Here is a 20,529-nt window from a genome sequence, read left to right on the forward strand (position 1 = left end):
CTACATTACTGTTAGCATCATTTTTAGTTCTTTAGCAATTCTTCCGACATCACTGTCGCAATATTTTGAGGTTCGTAGCAAGTTTTACTACATTACTGTTGCATTATTTTGAGGTTCGTAGCAACTATCAATACATTACTGTAAGCATCACTGAGTTTATTAGCAATTCTACCTACATTACTGTCGCATCATTTTGGGATCAATAGCAATGCTTCCAACATCACTGTCGCATTATTTTGAGGTTCGTAGCAACTCTTACTTCATGACTGTCAGCATCACTTTGAGGTTATTCGAAAATTTCACTACATTACTGTTAGCATCATTTTGAGATCATTAGCAATTCTTCCGACATCACTGTCGTAATATTTTGAGGTTCGTAGCAATTTTTATTACATTACTGTCGCATTATTTTGAAGTTTGTAGCAACACTTACTACATGACTGTCAGTATCACTTTGAGGTTATTCGAAACTTTCACTCCATTACTGTTAGCATCATTTTGAATTCATGAGCAATTCTTACGACATCACTGTCGCATCATTTTGAGATCTTTAGCAATTCTTCTGACATCACTGTCGCATTATTTTGAGGTTCGTAGCAACTCTTACTACATGACTGTCAGCATCACTTTGAGGTTATTCGAAACTTTCACTCCATTACTGTTGGCATCATTTTGAGTTCATTAGCAATTCTTACTACATCACTGTCGCCTCATTTTGAGATCAATAGCTATTCTTCCGACATCACTGTCGCATTATTTTGAGGTTCGTAGCAACTTTTACTACATTACTGTTGCATTATTTTGAGGTTCGTAGCAACTATCACTACACTACTGTAAGCATCACTGAGTTTATTAGCAATTCTTACTACATCACTGTCGCATCATTTTGAGATCATTAGCAATGCTTCCAACATCAGTGTCGCATTATTTTATGGTTCGTAGCAACTCTTACTTTATGACTGTCAGCATCACTTTGAGGTTATTCGAAAATTTCACTACATTACTGTTAGCATCATTTTGAGTTCATTAGCAATTCTTCCGACATCACTTTAGCATTATTTTATGGTTAGTAGCAACTGTTACTACACGACTGTCAGAATTACTTTGAGGTTGTTCGAAACACTTACTACATTACTGTTAGCATCTTTTTTAGTACATTAGCTATTCTTTATCCATTACTGTCACATCATTTTGAGATCATAAGCAATTCTTCCAACATCACTGTTGCATTATTTTGAGGTTCGTAGCAACTTTTACTACATTACTGTCGCATTATTTTGAGGTTCGTAGCAACTATCACTACATTACTGTAAGCATCACTGAGTTTATTAGCAATTCTTTCTACATCACTGTCGCATCATTTTGAGATCATTAGCAATGAAAATCTGCATCAGTTTGAGGTTGTTCGAAACTCTTACTACATTACTGCAAGCATCACTGAGTTTTTTAGCAACTATCACTACATTACTGTTAGCATCATTTTGAGGTTAGAAGCAATTCTTATGACATCACTGTCACATCATTTTGAGGTGAGTTTCAACTCTTCCTACATTAATGTCAACATCATTTTGAGTTTATTAACAATTCTTACGACATCACTGTCAGCATCATTTTTGAAATCATTAACAATTCTTCCTACATCACTGTCGCATTGTTTTGAGGTTATTAGCAGCTCTTAGTACATTACCCTCAGCATCATTTTGAGTTCATGAGCAATTCTTCCGACATCACTGTCGCATTATTTTGAGGTTATTAGAAACTCTTACTACATGACTGTCAGCATCACTTTGAGGTTGTTCGAAACACTTACTACATTACTGTAAGCATCACTGAGTTGATTAGCAACTATCACTACATTACTGTTATCATCATTTTGAGTTCATTTCCAATTCTTCTGACATCACTGTCGCATTATTTTTAGGTTCGTAACAACTCTTACTACATTACTGTCAGCATCACTTTGAGTTTATTAGCAACTATCACTACATTACTGTTAGCATCATTTGGAGTTTCATCGCAATTCTTACGACATCACTGTAGCATCATTTTGAGATCATTAGCAATTCTTCCGACATGACTGTCGCATTATTTTGAGGATCATAGCAACTCTTATTACATTATTGTCAGCATCATTTTTAGGTTACTCGAAACTCTCACCACATGACTGTCAGCATCACTTTGAGGTTATTCGAAACTTTCACTACATTACTTTTAGCATCATTTTGAGTACATTAGCAATTCTTATTCCATTACTGTCACATCATTTTGAGATCATGAGCAATTCTTCCGACATCACTGTCGCATTATTTTGAGGATCATAGAAACTCTTATTATATTATTGTCAGCATAACTTTGAGTTTATTAGCAACTATCACGACATTACTGTTAGCATCATTTTGAGTTTATTATCAGTTCTTACGACATCACTGTCGCATCATGTTGAGATCATTAGCAATTCTTCCGACATCATTGTAACATTATTTTTAGGTTAGTAGCAATTCTTACGACAAGACTGTCAGCATCACTTTGAGGTTGTTTGAAAAGGTTACTACATTACTGTAAGCATCACTGAGTTTATTAGCAACTATCACTACATTACTGTTAGCATCATTTTAAGTTCATTAGCAATTCTTACGACATCGCTGTCGCATCATTTTGAGATCATTAGCAATTCTTGCGACATCACTGTCGCAATATATTGATGTTCGTAGCAACTTTTACGACATTGCTGTCGCATTATTTTGAGGTTCGTAGCAACTCTTACGACATGACTGTCAGCGTCACTTTGAGGTTATTCGAAACTTTCACTCCATTACTGTTAGCATCATTTTGAGTTCATTAGCAATTTTTACGACATCACAGTAGCATTAAATTGAGTTCATTAGCAACTCTTACTCTATGACTGTCAGCATGACTTTGAAGTTGTTCAAAACACTTACTACATGACTGTCAGCATCACTTTGAGGTTGTTCGAAACTCTTACTACATTACTGTAAGCATAACTGAGTTTATTAGCAACTATCACTACATTACTGTTAGCATCATCTTGAGGTCATTAGCAATTCTTCCGACATCACTGTCGCAATATTTTGAGGTTCGCAGCAGCTCTTACTACATTACTGTCAGCATCACTTTGAGGTTGTTCGAAACGTTCACTCCATTACTGTTAGCATCATTTTGAGTTTTTTAGCAATTCTTACTATGTCACTGTCGCATCATTTTGAGATCTTTAGCAATTCATCTGACATCACTGTCGCAATATTGTGAGGTTCGTAGCAACTTTTACTGCATGACTGTCAGCATCACTTTGAGGTTGTTCGAAACACTTAGTACATTACTGTAAGCATTACTGAGTTGATTAGCAACTATCACTACATTACTGTTAGCATCATTTTGAGATCATTAGCAATTCTTCCGACATCACTGTCGTAATATTTTGAGGTTCGTAGCAATTTTTATTACATTACTGTCGCATTATTTTGAAGTTTGGAGCAACACTTACTACATACATTTTGAGTTCATTAGCAATTCTTTCGACATCACTGTCACAATATTTTGAGGTTCGTAGCAACTTTTACTACATTACTGTCGCATTATTTTGAGGTTCATAGCAACTCTTACTACATTACTGTCAGCATCACTTTGAGGTTTTTCGAAACGTTCACTCCATTACTGTGAGCATCATTTTGAGTTTATTAGCAATTCTTACTACATCACTGTCGCATCATTTTGAGACCATTAGCAATTCTTCTGACATCACTGTCGCATTATTCTGATGTTCGTAGCAACTCTTACTACATGACTGTCAGCATCACTTTGAGTTTGTTCGAAACACTTACTACATTACTGTTAGCATCATTTTGAGTTCATTAGCAAGTCTTACTAAATCACTGTCGCATCATTTTGAGATCTTTAGCAATTCTTCTGACATCACTGCCGCATTATTTTGAGGTTCGAAGCAACTCTTTCTACATTACTGTCAGCATCACTTTGAGGTTGTTCGAAACACTTACTACATTACTGTTAGCATCATTTTGAGTTCATTAGCAAGTCTTACTAAATCACTGTCGCATCATTTTGAGATCTTTAGCAATTCTTCTTACATCACTGCCGCATTATTTTGAGGTTCGTAGCAACTCTTACTACTTTACTGTTGCATTTTTTAAAGTTTCGTAGCAACTCTTACTACATTACTGTCAGCATCACTTTGAGGTTGTTCCAAACACTTACTACATTACTGTTAGCATCACTGAGTTTATTAGCAACTATCACTACATTACTGTCAGCATCACTTTGATTTCATGAGCAACTCTTACTACATTACTGTCAGCATCACTTTGAGTTTATTAGCAACTTTCACTCCATTAATGTTAGCATCATTCTGAGTTCATTAGCAATTCTTACTAAATCACTGTATCATCATTTTGAGATCATTAGCAATTCTTCCGACATCACTGTCGCATTATTTTGAGGTTCGTAGCAACTCTTACTACATGACTGTCAGCATCACTTTGAGGGTGTTCGAAACACTTACTATATTACTGTTATCATCGTTTTGAGTTCAATAGCAATTCTTGCAACATCACTGTCAGCATCATTTTTAATTTACTCGCAACTCAAACCACATGACTGTCAGCATCACTTTGAGGTTGTTCGAAATGTTCACTCCATTACTGTTAGCATCATTTTGAGTTCATTAGCAATTCTTACTAAATCACTTTAGCATCATTTTGAGATCATTAGGAATTCTTACTACATCACTGTCGCATCATTTTGAGATCATTAGCAATTTTTCTGACATCACTGTCGCATCATTTTGAGGTTCGTAGCAACACTTACTACATTACTGTCAGCATCACTTTGAGGTTGTTCGAAACGTTCACTCCCATACTGTTAGCATCATTTTGAGTTCATTAGCAATTCTTACTAAATCACTGTCGCATCATTTTGAGATTTTTAGCAATTCTTCTGACATCACTGTCGCATTATTTTGAGTTTCGTAGCAACTCTTACTACATGACTGTCAGCATCACTTTGAGGTTGTTCGAAACACTTACTACATTACTGTAAGCATCACTGAGTTGATTAGCAACTATCACTACATTACTGTTAGCATCGTTTTAAGTTCAATAGCAATTCTTACGACATCTGTCAGCATCATTTTTAATTTACTCGCAACTCAAACCACATGACTATCAGCATCACTTTGAGGTTGTTCGAAATGTTCACTCCATTACTGTTAGCATCATTTCTAGTTCATTAGCAACTCTTACTTAATCACTGGAGCATCATTTTGAGATCATTAGCAATTCTTCCCACATCACTGACACATCATTTTGAGATCATTAGCAATTCTTCTGACATCACTGTCGCATTATTTTGAGGTTCGTAGCAACTCTTACTACATGACTGTCAGCATCACTTTGAGGTTGTTCGAAACACTTACTACATTACTGTAAGCATCACTGAGTTGATTAGCAACTATCACTACATTACTGTTAGCATCATTTTGAGATCATTAGCAATTCTTCCGACATCACTGTCGTAATATTTTGAGGTTCGTAGCAATTTTTATTACATTACTGTCGCATTATTTTGAAGTTTGGAGCAACACTTACTACATACATTTTGAGTTCATTAGCAATTCTTTCGACATCACTGTCACAATATTTTGAGGTTCGTAGCAACTTTTACTACATTACTGTCGCATTATTTTGAGGTTCATAGCAACTCTTACTACATTACTGTCAGCATCACTTTGAGGTTTTTCGAAACGTTCACTCCATTACTGTGAGCATCATTTTGAGTTTATTAGCAATTCTTACTACATCACTGTCGCATCATTTTGAGACCATTAGCAATTCTTCTGACATCACTGTCGCATTATTCTGATGTTCGTAGCAACTCTTACTACATGACTGTCAGCATCACTTTGAGTTTGTTCGAAACACTTACTACATTACTGTTAGCATCATTTTGAGTTCATTAGCAAGTCTTACTAAATCACTGTCGCATCATTTTGAGATCTTTAGCAATTCTTCTGACATCACTGCCGCATTATTTTGAGGTTCGAAGCAACTCTTTCTACATTACTGTCAGCATCACTTTGAGGTTGTTCGAAACACTTACTACATTACTGTTAGCATCATTTTGAGTTCATTAGCAAGTCTTACTAAATCACTGTCGCATCATTTTGAGATCTTTAGCAATTCTTCTTACATCACTGCCGCATTATTTTGAGGTTCGTAGCAACTCTTACTACTTTACTGTTGCATTTTTTAAAGGTTCGTAGCAACTCTTACTACATTACTGTCAGCATCACTTTGAGGTTGTTCCAAACACTTACTACATTACTGTTAGCATCACTGAGTTTATTAGCAACTATCACTACATTACTGTCAGCATCACTTTGATTTCATGAGCAACTCTTACTACATTACTGTCAGCATCACTTTGAGTTTATTAGCAACTTTCACTCCATTAATGTTAGCATCATTCTGAGTTCATTAGCAATTCTTACTAAATCACTGTATCATCATTTTGAGATCATTAGCAATTCTTCCGACATCACTGTCGCATTATTTTGAGGTTCGTAGCAACTCTTACTACATGACTGTCAGCATCACTTTGAGGGTGTTCGAAACACTTACTATATTACTGTTATCATCGTTTTGAGTTCAATAGCAATTCTTGCAACATCACTGTCAGCATCATTTTTAATTTACTCGCAACTCAAACCACATGACTGTCAGCATCACTTTGAGGTTGTTCGAAATGTTCACTCCATTACTGTTAGCATCATTTTGAGTTCATTAGCAATTCTTACTAAATCACTTTAGCATCATTTTGAGATCATTAGGAATTCTTACTACATCACTGTCGCATCATTTTGAGATCATTAGCAATTTTTCTGACATCACTGTCGCATCATTTTGCGGTTCGTAGCAACACTTACTACATTACTGTCAGCATCACTTTGAGGTTGTTCGAAACGTTCACTCCCATACTGTTAGCATCATTTTGAGTTCATTAGCAATTCTTACTAAATCACTGTCGCATCATTTTGAGATCTTTAGCAATTCTTCTGACATCACTGTCGCATTATTTTGAGTTTCGTAGCAACTCTTACTACATGACTGTCAGCATCACTTTGAGGTTGTTCGAAACACTTACTACATTACTGTAAGCATCACTGAGTTGATTAGCAACTATCACTACATTACTGTTAGCATCGTTTTAAGTTCAATAGCAATTCTTACGACATCTGTCAGCATCATTTTTAATTTACTCGCAACTCAAACCACATGACTATCAGCATCACTTTGAGGTTGTTCGAAATGTTCACTCCATTACTGTTAGCATCATTTCTAGTTCATTAGCAACTCTTACTTAATCACTGGAGCATCATTTTGAGATCATTAGCAATTCTTCCCACATCACTGTCACATCATTTTGAGATCATTAGCAATTCTTCTGACATCACTGTCGCATTATTTTGAGGTTCGTAGCAACTCTTACTACATGACTGTCAGCATCACTTTGAGGTTGTTCGAAACACTTACTACATTACTGTAAGCATCACTGAGTTGATTAGCAACTATCACTACATTACTGTTAGCATCATTTTGAGTTCATTAGCAATTCTTCCGTCATCACTGTCGCAATATTTTGAGGTTCGTACCAACTTTTACTACATTACTGACGCATTATTTTGAGGTTCGTAGCAACTCTTAGTACATGACTGTCAGCATCACTTTTAATGTTATTCGAAACTTTCACTCCATTACTGTTAGCATCATTTTGAGTTCATTAGCAATTCTTACTAAATCAATGTCGCATCATTTTGAGATCTTTCGCAATTCTTCTGGCATCACTGTCGCATTATTTTGAGGTTCGTAGCAACTTTTACTACATTACTGTCGTATTATTTTGTGGTTCGTAGCAACTCTTACGACATTACTGTCAGCATCACTTTGAATTTATTAGCAACTTTCACTCCATTACAGTTAGCATCATTTTGAGTTCATTAGCAATTCTTACTAAATCACTGTCGCATCATTTTGAGATCATTAGCAATTCTTCTGACATCACTGTCGCATTATTTTGAGGTTCGTAGCAACTCTTCCTACATGACTGCCAGCATCACTTTGAGGTTTTTCGAAACACTAACTACATTACTGTAAGCATCACTGAGTTGATTAGCAACTATCACTACATTACTGTTAGCATCGTTTTGAGTTCAATAGCAATTCTTACGACATCACTGTCAGCATCATTTTTTATTTACTTGCAACTCAAACCACATGATTGTCAGCATCACTTTGAGGTTATTCGAAACTTTGACTCCATTACTGTTAGCACCCTTTTGAGTTCATTAGCAATTCTTACTACATCACTGTCGCATCATTTTGAGATCATTAGCGATTCTTCCGACATCACTGTCGCATTATTTTGAGGTTCGTAGAAACTCTTACTGCATGACTGTCAGCATCACTTTGAGGTTATTCGAAACGTTCACTCCATTACTGTTAGCATCATTTTGAGTTCATTAGCAATTCTTACTAAATCACTGTCGCATCATTTTGAGATCTTTACTAATTCTTCTGACATCACTGTCGCATTATTTTGAGGTTCGTAGCAACTCTTACTACATGACTGTCAGCATCACTTTGAGGTTTTTCGAAACACTTACTACATTACTGTTATCATCTTTTTGAGTTCAATAGCAATTCTTGCAACATCACTGTCAGCATCATTTTTAATTTACTCGCAACTCAAACCACATGACTGTCAGCATCACTTTGAGGTTGTTCGAAATGTTCACTCCATTACTGTTAGCATCATTTTGAGTTCATTAGCAATTCTTACTAAATCACTGTAGCATCATTTTGAGATCATTAGGAATTCTTACTACATCACTGTCGCATCATTTTGAGATCATTAGCAATTTTTCTGACATCACTGTCGCATCATTTTGAGGTTCGTAGCAACACTTACTGCATTACTGTCAGCATCACTTTGAGGTTGTTCGAAACGTTCACTCCCATACTGTTAGCATCATTTTGAGTTCATTAGCAATTCTTACTAAATCACTGTCGCATCATTTTGAGATCTTTAGCAATTCTTCTGACATCACTGTCGCATTATTTTGAGGTTCGTAGCAACTCTTACTACATGACTGTCAGCATCACTTTGAGGTTGTTCGAAACACTTACTACATTACTGTAAGCATCACTGAGTTGATTAGCAACTATCACTACATTACTGTTAGCATCGTTTTAAGTTCAATAGCAATTCTTACGACATCTGTCAGCATCATTTTTAATTTACTCGCAACTCAAACCACATGACTGTCAGCATCACTTTGAGGTTGTTCGAAACGTTCACTCCCATACTGTTAGCATCATTTTGAGTTCATTAGCAATTCTTACTAAATCACTGTCGCATCATTTTGAGATCTTTAGCAATTCTTCTGACATCACTGTCGCAATATTTTGAGGTTCGTAGCAACTCTTACTACATGACTGTCAGCATCACTTTGAGGTTATTCGAAACGTTCACTCCATTACTGTTAGCATCATTTTGAGTGCATTAGCAATTCTTACTAAATCACTGTCGCATCATTTTGAGATCTTTAGCAATTCTTCTGACATCACTGTCGCATTATTTTGACGTTCGTAGCAACTCTTACTACATTACTGTTGCATTATTTTAAGGTTCGTAGCAACTTTTATTACATGACTGTCAACATAACTTTGAGGTTATTTGAAACTTTCACTCCATTACTGTTAGCATCATTTTGAGTTCATTAGCAATTCTTCTGACATCACTGTCGCATTATTTGGAGTTTCGTAGCAACTTTTACTTCATTACTGTTGCATTATTTTTAGGTTAGTATCAACTCTTATTTGACTGTCAGCATCACTTTGAGCTTATTCGAAACGTTCACTCCATTACTGTTAGCATCATTTTGAGTTCATTAGCAATTCTTACTAAATCACTGTCGCATCATTTTGAGATCATTAGCAATTCTTCCGACATCACTGTCGCAATATTTTGAGGTTCTTATTAACTCTGACTACATGACTGTCAGCATCACTTTGAGGTTATTCGAAACTTTCACTCCATTAATGTTAGCATCATTTTAAGTTCATTAGCAATTCTTACTAAATCACTGTAGCATCATTTTGAGTTCATTAGCAATTCTTCCGACATCACTGTCGCATTATTTTGAGGTTCGTAGCAACTTTTACTACATTACTGTCGCAATATTTTGAGGTTCGTAGCAACTCTTACTACATGACTGTCAGCATCACTTTGAGTTTATTCGAACCTTTCACTCCATTACTGTTAGCAGCATTTTGAGTTCATTAGCAATTCTTACTAAATCACTGTCGCATCATTTTGAGATCTTTAGCAATTCTTCTGACATCACTGTCGCATTATTTTGAGGTTCGTAGCAACTCTTACTGCATGACTTTCAGCATCACTTTGAAGTTGTTCGAAACACTTACTACATTACTGTAAGCATCACTGAGTTTATTAGCAACTATCACTATGTTACTGTTAGCATCGTTTTGAGTTTAATAGCAATTCTCACGACATTACTGCCAACATCATTTTTAATTTACTCGCAACTCTAACCAAATGACTGTCAGCATCATATTGAGGTTATTCGAAACTTTCACTCCATTACTGTTAGCATCATTTTGAGTTCATTAGCAATTCTTACTACATCAGTGTCGCATCATTTTGAGATCATTAGCAATTCTTACTACATCACTTTCGCATTATTTTGAGGTTATTAGCAACTCTTACTACATTACTGTCAGCATCACTTTTAGTTTATTAGCAATTCTTACGACATCACTGTCACATTATTTTGAGGTTATGAGCAACTCTTACTACATTACTGTAGCATTATTTTGTGTTCATTAGCAATTCTTACAACATCACTGTCGCATTATTTTGAGGATCGTAGCAAGTCTTACTACATTACTGTTAGCATCATTTTGAGTTCATTAGCAATTCTTACTACATCACTGTAGCATTATTTTGAGGTTATTAGCAACTCTTACTACATTACTGTAGCATTTTTTTGTGTTCATTAGCAATTCTTACTACATCACTGTCGTATTGTTTTGAGGTTCGTAGTGTGGCAAGGCGAGCAGTGGGGAACAGTTGCCAACAACGCCAGCTGGGGGCTTTCACCCCATGATATAAACAAAATTTCAAAATGACCAGGCTTCCATTTGAACAAAGGCACACAGGTCGAGAGACACAACAGGACAGGACCGTGATTTCCAATTATAAAAATACTTTTATTAGAAAAATAGTTTAAAATGAGCAACAGACTAAATGAATACCAATGGATATAATAAGGAGTGCAAGAGGAATTACCGAAAGGAAAAGGGGACAGGGCTGGGGCTTACCACGACAGCGGTAACGAAAAGGGAGGGATCCAAAAAAACTACACTGCGCCCGTGACACAGCAAACCAAAAAAACAGGAATAAGGAACCACCACCAGGGGGACCGCTGCCGCACTGGGCCCTCAACACCTGTCAAAGAAAAGAAAAGAACCCCATCAAAAACATGAAATCAAGGCAACCCTCACACACGAACTAAATATCACTACCCCAAATAACCCAACAGAAACTATTTTAAATCCAAATGATCAAAATGGGGAGCAGAAGGCAATAATAATAATAATAATAGTAATAATAATAATAATAATAATAATAATAATAATAATAATAATAAAGGTTCTAAACAATAAATCAAATTTAACCCACAAAAACTAACAGTAATAATTCAAAGAAAGAAATAACAAATAGAAAAGGAATAAACTCAAGTAATTAAGGAAATGTCTGCCCCTCTAATTAAAACCAGTCTCCAAGGGGGATGGCTCAGCGCCGATGAGGGTCGGGATGCCCTCTCTTTGCCCACGTTGAGGCTCTTATAAAGGCCGTAGTGCACGGCTTTAACCGCCGTTACTGGGATCAGAGCCGTTATGAGCCGAATCAGCAAGAATCCAGACTGAAGACGAGGAGAAGAAGAAGAACCAAAACAACAGCGAGGCTCACAGCAGCAATTGACGGCTGCGCACTGCAAAATAAACAAGCTAACCTAATTAAAATGTGGATGAAGGGCATTACAGAATAACAAAAGCTAAGAATAAACATTTCCTACCGGAGAGCAGAATCGTGGCGTCAGACGAGGCAGGAGGAGGAAGCCAGCAGCCCAGACTACTCAAACGATGGCCGGGAGAGGATAATCAGAACACCACAGATCATCGGCAGCTTGATATGAAAGGCAGACAACTACGTGTCTTACCCACAGAAAGCGCACCACGCACACACCGGCCCAAGGGAGACAGCCCAGCTCCCGGTAACACCACACCGCTGGACGGAGCAAAACTGGAGTAAACAGGGGGCCCATGACACTGAATAATGGAACAGAGCAAGCATGCATACCTTTGTTTGTAACCGATCTGCTGACCAGCGAGACGCCACCACGCACGGCTGTCGGCTCCGTAAAGGAGGGAGAGGAAGTGGAAAGGACGGAGAAGGGTCGGACCAGGTCTACTGCTAGGTGACCACTCACTATCGTCTGCTACACTGCCCCTCATGGTGGGGAGTGTAGCGCCATCCTGACACAATTATTTTCATTATCTATGAATCTACAAATTATTTCCTTGATTAATTCATTAGTTGAAAGTCATAAAATGACAAAAACTGTTGGTTGTCGAACGTGATTTCCTCATTTGTCTTTTTATCATTGTAAAAACAGATATCACTTTTATATTTTAATATAACTTTAATTCATTTCCAGGTTTCTGCTCATTATACATTAATTACATTAATTAATTTATTAATTGATTAATTTTTACAAATTGATTACATTCTCACATCTTATTTGTTTCCTGCTTAAACGACAATTTTGAGCAAAAACAACCAACGGCCATATTTTCCTAATATTCTACCTCTAGGATGATGAATCTTAAGATTTTTCTCACAGTTGCTCCTCTTATGTAGAAGATCTCTGTCCCTACATCTGAGCAGCAGCATCCAATGGAAGTCGTGGTTCTACCACTGTTTAATCTATTTACATTTCATAAACCCAGATTATGTTTACAGAGACAACAGCAAATAGTTTTTCAAACATGCAAAGAGGTGTTTGTTTACCTGTAGGAGGTGGAAATCTTGGGGAAATGGATAAAAATTACGGCAACATATCTTGATAGTCTTGAGGTGCGTTCAAGTGCACATACACAGTGCGTGAAAACGCTACCAGAAAAGGCTGTGCAACAAACATTTTTTCTTTCAAAGTTTGATAAGAAAGGACTTCTTCGTAAGAAAAAATGTTCGTGGACTTCAACATCTAGCAGGAACATGTTTTTGGCGGAGCCTTTTCTGGTACTTGAACACACCTCAAGACTATCAAACTACACTGCGGTTATTTTTACTCATTTCTCCAAGATGTCTGCCTCCTCCAGCTAAACAAACACCTGGTTGCATATTTGAGTAACTGTTTGCTGTTGTCTGTGGTTTGAGATGTAAATACATTAAACAGTGGTAGAACCACTACTTCCATTGGATGCTGCTGCTCAGATGTGGGGACAGAGATCTTCTACATAACAGGAGCAACTGTGAGAAAAATCTTAAGATTCATTGTTCTAGAGGTAGAATATTAGGAAAATATGGCCGTTGGTGGCTTAAATCAGTCCAACACACACTGTAGCAGTATGAATTCTGATTGGACACACGACTCAACATTTACGGCAACACGAAAGGTCGACAGTTTTTCCTCATTGGTGGCTGGACTTCATTTTGGCGTCCTGCTGACAACCTTTCATTCAAGGGAGTTGTCTTTAAATCTCATTAATCATAATGGAAAACCAGTGTATTGCAGGAAACAAATGCATTGTGACATTGAATATGATGAGCATAAATGATTAAAAGTAAAGTTAGAGATACATTTAAAGTGATTATATAAAAGATGTAATTATAATTTTTAATTACAAATTAAAAAGAGAATAGAAAATATCTAATAATTTGAAAATCAATTCTAAATTATTTACCACTACAATTCTCTTGGCATCAATTATTTAAATGTTTTTAACTCTATTTATTCTGGTGGAACTCTCCAGGTTCTTCATGACATAGTTCACTCTATGTTTGGGTTCATCCACTGTATAAGCTTCTGCTTGGAATGCCACTGAACTTTTGTCTATTATTGTCAGGACGGCAGAGATGGAGGCAAAGCTCTGAGTAATCATCAATGATCGAACTGAGAAGTTGGTCCTTCCATCAGGAATCCCACCCACTGTGAATGAGCTGCAAACTATTGTGAAGGAGACCTTTCAGTCTTCAGTATTTGGACTTGGAATTTGAAGATTACTTTACTCTCCATAACAGTGGTCAGATTAAACACAAAGACACCATAGAGGTTGTTCACACTGCCCCCCTTGTTCTGAACTTGCTTCCAGTTGAGGAAAGTTTGAACAGTTCCTTTGTTCAGCAGTTAACTGACTCTGAGTCTGTATGCTATGCAGAGTCAACTGCAGCTGATGCAGTGTCATCTCCTGGAACATCATCTTCACAGGACACCATTAGCCTGTCAACTCTCAGGGCGAAGTACACCAGAACGTTGTCAACCATGGCCAAAACAGTTGCCCATTCCACAGTTTGCGTACGAAACTGAGATGTACCTTGAAAGAGCCACTGAAGTCTTCAAGAAGGATGGAACACTTCTGACTACCTCGAAGATCAAGTCTGACACAATTGAGAAGCTGGCTGAAACTGTCTATAGATATACAGCCTGTCCATCAGGGTCACACATAGGGGATGTTGCTGAAGCACTTGTTAAGAAATATCCTTGTCTCAAGGAACCCGGCTCCTTTGGAGGTTACTGTGGCTGGCAACAAAGCATCAAATATAAGATGGCAAATTATCGCACCAAACTCTGAGGCTATGGTGTTCCTGAGGTGTTGTGCAGTGCACAGAAACGCAAGGCTCCCGCAGACCAGAAGTCTGCAAAAAATGTAAAAAAGCCTCGAAAGGCAGAGGTTAACTACCTCCCTCCTTACCCAGCCGGAGAAGATGAAGAAAGCCAAGGGCAAGAGAGGATTCAGTTGCTTACTGAAGTAAAGAAAAAGGACAATAACGCATTGGTAAAAGAAAAAATGGCCAAAGCATTTGCACACAGAAGAAATGAAATCATCAACCTGTCACCCAGCATAGAGGACATCAAAGCCAGATGGCGGGCTCTATTTGAGCCACCTCAAGTGAGTTACAAGTGCATGCTAATCAGAAATATTCCTTGCCCATCGTGAAGGATTGCACTTGTGGTTCTGCTTTTGGCTCTTGGATACAAAATGTACGTTGCATTACTGTCATCTATTTTCTAAATTACATTTTCAAGATCAAATTTTGAAATGAATAAAATATTTTTTAATGTATTACTTGGAAAAATGTAAATAGTAGAGGAACATTGAAGATTACAGTATGCTAACCAAAACATTTAATTAAAAGGGTCATATTATGTTCCTTTCCCAGTTTAATATTGATGTATTCACGATGCATTAACTAACATTCGCTGAGAAGCCCACTCTTCTGTGATTGGCCAACTGCTTAGAGTACCGTATTTTCCGCACTATAAGGCGCACCTAAAAGCCCTTAATTTTCTCAAAAACCGACAGTGCGCCTCATTATCCGACGCGTCTTGTATATGGATCAACATTGGTTAATTATGGATACCGTAGTCAGGGGGTGTGGCCGAAGTAACAGTGGTAAAAACAGTACAGGAGAATTCTGGTCTCACACCACTTGTGTGTGTATAAAAACCCCAAAATGGCACCTTTCAAGAGACGCGCTTACGACACAGAGTTCAAACTCAAGGCTACCAGTCAGCAGCTACCGGTACGCACGGTACCGTGTTGTGAATGCACTGACTTGTTTTGGGAGTGAACTCAGTTGTCAGAACGTTGCTTTGTATTCTATTAATAAAGTTTGACTGACTGACTTAGCTGACTGTTTTGTTGACATTCCCTTGAGCACAGCTCCATCTAGTGGATGCATAACGCATCCCCAGCCACGACAGTCGTTGATATTCTATGCTCTTATAATGCGGTGTGCCCTGTATTTGAAAACAGTTTTAAAACAGGCCAAAGAGCTGCTTTGTGAATACACAGACATTTTTACGTAGATTCGGGCAACTTCTTAAATAAGTCATGGAAAGTAGAGTTGAACCAGTTGCTGTGGATGACTTCAAGCTTCAGGAATGAACTTTCAGTGACACATAGAGATTGGTTGTCAGGTGACCAGCCTGTGCTAGCGAAGGTAGAATAAGATATTCATCAGTACAGTGCCTGGCAGAAATGATGTAGCAATGGATTGATATCATTGACAAATATTTACAACTGTAACCATAGTTTCTGGTGTTCGTGAATTGTTTTGATTTGTTGGTGAACTGATTGGATCCTATTCCACTTACCTGGTGTATTTTTTATGCACGTTTTGTAAGTACATTATCTCAGATTTATTTTATGTAAATAGGGTGCATCACAAGCAACAGCCATGACAAACCGAACTGCTGGAGGCAATTTGTGAGATGGGACCTTCTTCTTTGGCTGTACTGTCCGATATACACAATGCTGTCTCTATGACAGGATGCTGATGGTGACACTGTGTCGCTGGGCCTTGCTGTTAAAAGCCTGAAGATCTACAACCTCAAGACCAATATGTCCGAGGGTCCTGAGGACATCGGTATTGTGGTCGAGGGTGTGAGAGTTCTGACTGATCTGGGTAACTTTCCAAGGGCTTGTTCCCTGCTCGTTGGGTTGGCATTTGCTGTGAATCTTGCCTATCCAAAGGAGCTCAGGTACACGTTTGAAGTATTCCAGAAGCTTCTCCTCGAGCGGGATAGTTCAAAGCTGTCCCCAAAAGTGGACCGCCTCAGGAGTAAGCTACTGGCTTGACAAGAAGGACCATTGCAGGTCAACAAAGGACTCTCACTCTTACTGTCAAAACTGATCAACAAGATATTGTTCAATGCTGGAGTTTCAGTGAAGGTAGTCATTAAGGTAAAATGTCAAAAGTTTGAATTTCCGCAGCGTATTTTTTCTTGCAGTGCATAATAACTGTTAATACGTTGTTTTTTGTCTGTGTTGACAATACAAGGTTGTGAATGCTTCTGTGCCATGGGATGGCACTGTCCAAGAGCCCCCCTTTCCAAGGACAGATCCAGTTGTTGTCATTTGTGGTGATGTAGCCTTTTACACGGCTTTTGCATCTTCAGAGACCTGTCACATGACCCTTGTGTAACTGTGACTTTTTGTTGTTCATGCCAACTGCACGACTGAAGAGTTAGGATCTATTATACATTCTGTCTTTCATGTTATTAAAATATGAAAAGAAGTGTCTCAGGGAGTCAATATTCATTGACATGATGCGGCATCACAATGAAACAAAGACAACAGAAGTGGTCGTGCCATGTGGGTCATGGAGAATGGCTGAGGTGCTTTATAGTCAACTTTTACGTTCATGCTTGTTCAAACATGTACATACGTTTTGTCACAATATTGGGTAAATTGGACACAAAAAAACCCAGTGTCTGCGTGGGTTCTCTCTGGTACTCCGGCTTCCTCCCACAGTCCAAAGACATCAAGAGAGGACGAGGCTGATTGATACTCTAAATTGACCGTAGGTGTGACTGTAAGTGTGAATGGTTGTTCGTCTCTCTGTTGGCCCTGCGATGGACTGGTGACCTGTCCAGGGTGAACCCCGCCTCTCGCCCGTAGATGCTGGGATAGGCTCCACCCCCCCACGTGACCCTTAATGTGTAGGAATAAGCGGAAGACGACGATGGATGGATGGATACAACAAAATTGTGGCAACAAAGTGACATTCAATATTATTGAATAGATTTTAAGTCCTTTGATACAAATTAAAACCCCAAATTACTAAATGAGTTGAGGTAAAGATAAATATGAAGAACAGTGTAAATGTGTTGAATTTAAGTCGCAATGTACTTGAATATGAGTTGATATGACTTCTTTTATTTTAGTGAGTCCAAATCATTTTTATTCAGATATTTAGTCAGCTTATTTCAATTTCACCCAGATAATTAATAAATATAAGTCAGTTCCACCTAGATTATCAGTAAATATGAATCAGTTCCCCTGATATTTAGTTAATCTTAAATACTTCAGATACTTAGTAAATATTAATCAGCTCATCTTGTGAGATTGACTAGGATTTACTCAATAATCTTTGGTGATATAAATCATCATTTGGCATGTGATTACTAAATCCAACACATTTTAACTGTTGTTTTTATGAGCATGTACTTATTTTTTTGTTTAAGTTTAGTTCATGTTTTCAATACTTTTTAATTAAAATTGTAGTACTTCAAATCTATTCAATTATTTCACGTGTCACTTTGTTGCCACAATTTTTTGAAGTAACCAGTGGTTATCGGGTAACCAGTGGTTATCAGGTAACCAGTGGTTATCAGGTAACCAGTGGTTATCAGGTAACCAGTGCTCATCCCCTGTTCCCTCACATCAAACCACACCTACTTCATAAACAAGCCTGACCACTGAACTCCTTTCATGTCAACTGCATTTAACAACACAGAGGTGTTTTGTTCAATGCCTACTGGAGGTGAATCTCATCCATGATTGTCCAGACATTTTTTAGGTCTGACAGTTTCAGCATCTGAGGAGGAAGACGACAGCCTGTCTGAAACAGAGGTTTTCAAAGTGAAGTCCTCAGATCAATGAGCTCACTGATCCTGGATCAGATTTGTGTTGAAAGGATAAAAGCAACTGGACTAGCTTGAATGTTTTGAAGAGGCTTCATCATCCATGTACTTCTTATCTTGCAGTAACTGCAGTACTTCAAAAAATTAGGGTTATGAATTGACTTCATTGCAGCTTTGACCTGAGCAGGTGTTCACTCAGGACCGGCTGGTCCAGAGAGGTCCAGGCACCTGGAGCCACTGGATCAGTTTGATCTTTGAGCAGAGCAAAGTAGTTTGACACAGGAAGAAGGTCGTCTGGAGAGAAGAGAGGAAGAGAAATCCGTCTCCCTTCTCCTCAACGGACGAACACAGGAGAGGACGGACATCAGATGGACAGAGAGCAACACTGCTGGACTCTCAGAGCTGGGAGGGGCGTCCAGCTGCAGCAAGGAGACAAACAGGGACGCTGCTTCAGGACATCATCCAGGAGGCTCTCCATGGTGTGGAGCTGGGGTCTCAGACTGGAAGCTCTGGCTGCTGAGTTGTCCAACCAGCCGTCACATCACCTCCTGAGCTCTCAGCCTCCTCTTGACCAGGTTCTGGATGCTGACTCAGCAGGAGACAGGAAAGTAATCAATGTTGAAGGAATTTCAAAGCGTCCATCAACCTGCAGGACAAACTCCTTCACTGTGTGTGGTTCAGAGTCCCTGGTTTGATTGCAGCTTTGACCTGAGCAGGTGTTCATCCTCATCTCAGTAACAGGGGACACTTTATCACAGCAGTGGACAAACATCAGCATTCATCACCCAGCAGCTCCTCTGATCAACAGAACAAGCTGAAGTATTCTGAGAAGGAGGGCATGGATCCCTCTACCTCTCACATGCTAAGCTAGCACTCTACCATTGGAGCTAAGTCCCTGCTAATGAGCAGCAGATGATGGAGGTTGACCTTCATGCAGGGTTGGATGACCTTCACCAGTTGGAGCTTCTCTGGTTGACCAACATGTGGAATCTCTGTCAATACTCCAGTGGTGTTTAAGTGGTGACAATATGGGTTAGTGACTGGGAGTGTGTGTGTGTGTGTGTGTGTGTGTTTGTTTATATGCAAATCTTTCCATGGAACAACGGTTTTTATTTGAAGCAAGAGCCTCCAGATCAAAGTCAGAATTGATGATGATGTCATCAGGGCTTTGATTGTTTATTTATTTGTACCTAGAATTCTGTCTTTGATCTCAGGAGGATATGAAAGAAACTCAACTTTAAAAAGTATATGAGAGCATTCAGCTTGGTTAGAAAACATTTTGACTGTTGAACAGTAGCATTTGTTAGAAACAGTTTACAACACTCAGAATTAAAATGAAGATACAAAAACCTTCCACACTTAAATCCTGTCTCTAACTTCAAACTGGGGATGAACATTTTTATAAGCAATCTGTCTCTATGTGATGGCCCTGCCATGGACTGGTGACCTGTCCAGGATAAACCCCGCCCCTCACCTGAGGGCTGCTGGGATAGGCTCCACCCCCACGAACCATTGCAGATCATCAATAACCAAAGCTACTAAGGAGGATTACAGTTTGTCCTTGCAGGAGTCAGTGACTTAATAGAGTCTAACAAAGGGTTGAACCTGAATGAGACAGTCACCCTTCAACATGGGGCCATGGCAGAGTGAACCAAGAACACTACAATGGGGGTGAGAGTGGAGCCATGATGGATTCACAGTTCATCACCTCCACCATCATGTGGACCACCTGATCACCTCTCCCTCAACCTCTAAATAACTCA

At 38.4% G+C, this 20,529-nt stretch overlaps 1 long non-coding RNA gene across 2 annotated transcripts in view; it reads right to left on the bottom strand.

Annotated features, from left to right (window-relative positions):
* Window positions 1-12,539, bottom strand: part of LOC147270346 (uncharacterized) — a 76,633-nt gene extending 64,094 nt beyond the window's left edge. Inside the window, exons 1-4 of one of the 2 annotated variants that reach the window (XR_015115684.1) lie at window positions 12,475-12,539; window positions 12,335-12,402; window positions 12,191-12,246; window positions 11,433-12,106 (exon numbers count right to left, since the gene is read on the bottom strand). This is a non-coding gene — a long non-coding RNA (uncharacterized LOC147270346). Of the gene's footprint in view, window positions 1-11,432; window positions 12,107-12,190; window positions 12,403-12,474 lie in introns of both variants that reach the window. The other variant, XR_015115683.1, reaches the window with a different exon arrangement.
* Between the last annotated feature and the right edge of the window lie 7,990 nt (window positions 12,540-20,529).

The sequence above is a fragment of the Aulostomus chinensis genome, chromosome 1, assembly GCF_037954235.1.
Source record: "Aulostomus chinensis isolate RoL2024-O1b breed Wild chromosome 1, RoL_Achi_v1.0, whole genome shotgun sequence".
NCBI classification, from domain to species: Eukaryota; Metazoa; Chordata; class Actinopteri; order Syngnathiformes; family Aulostomidae; genus Aulostomus; species Aulostomus chinensis.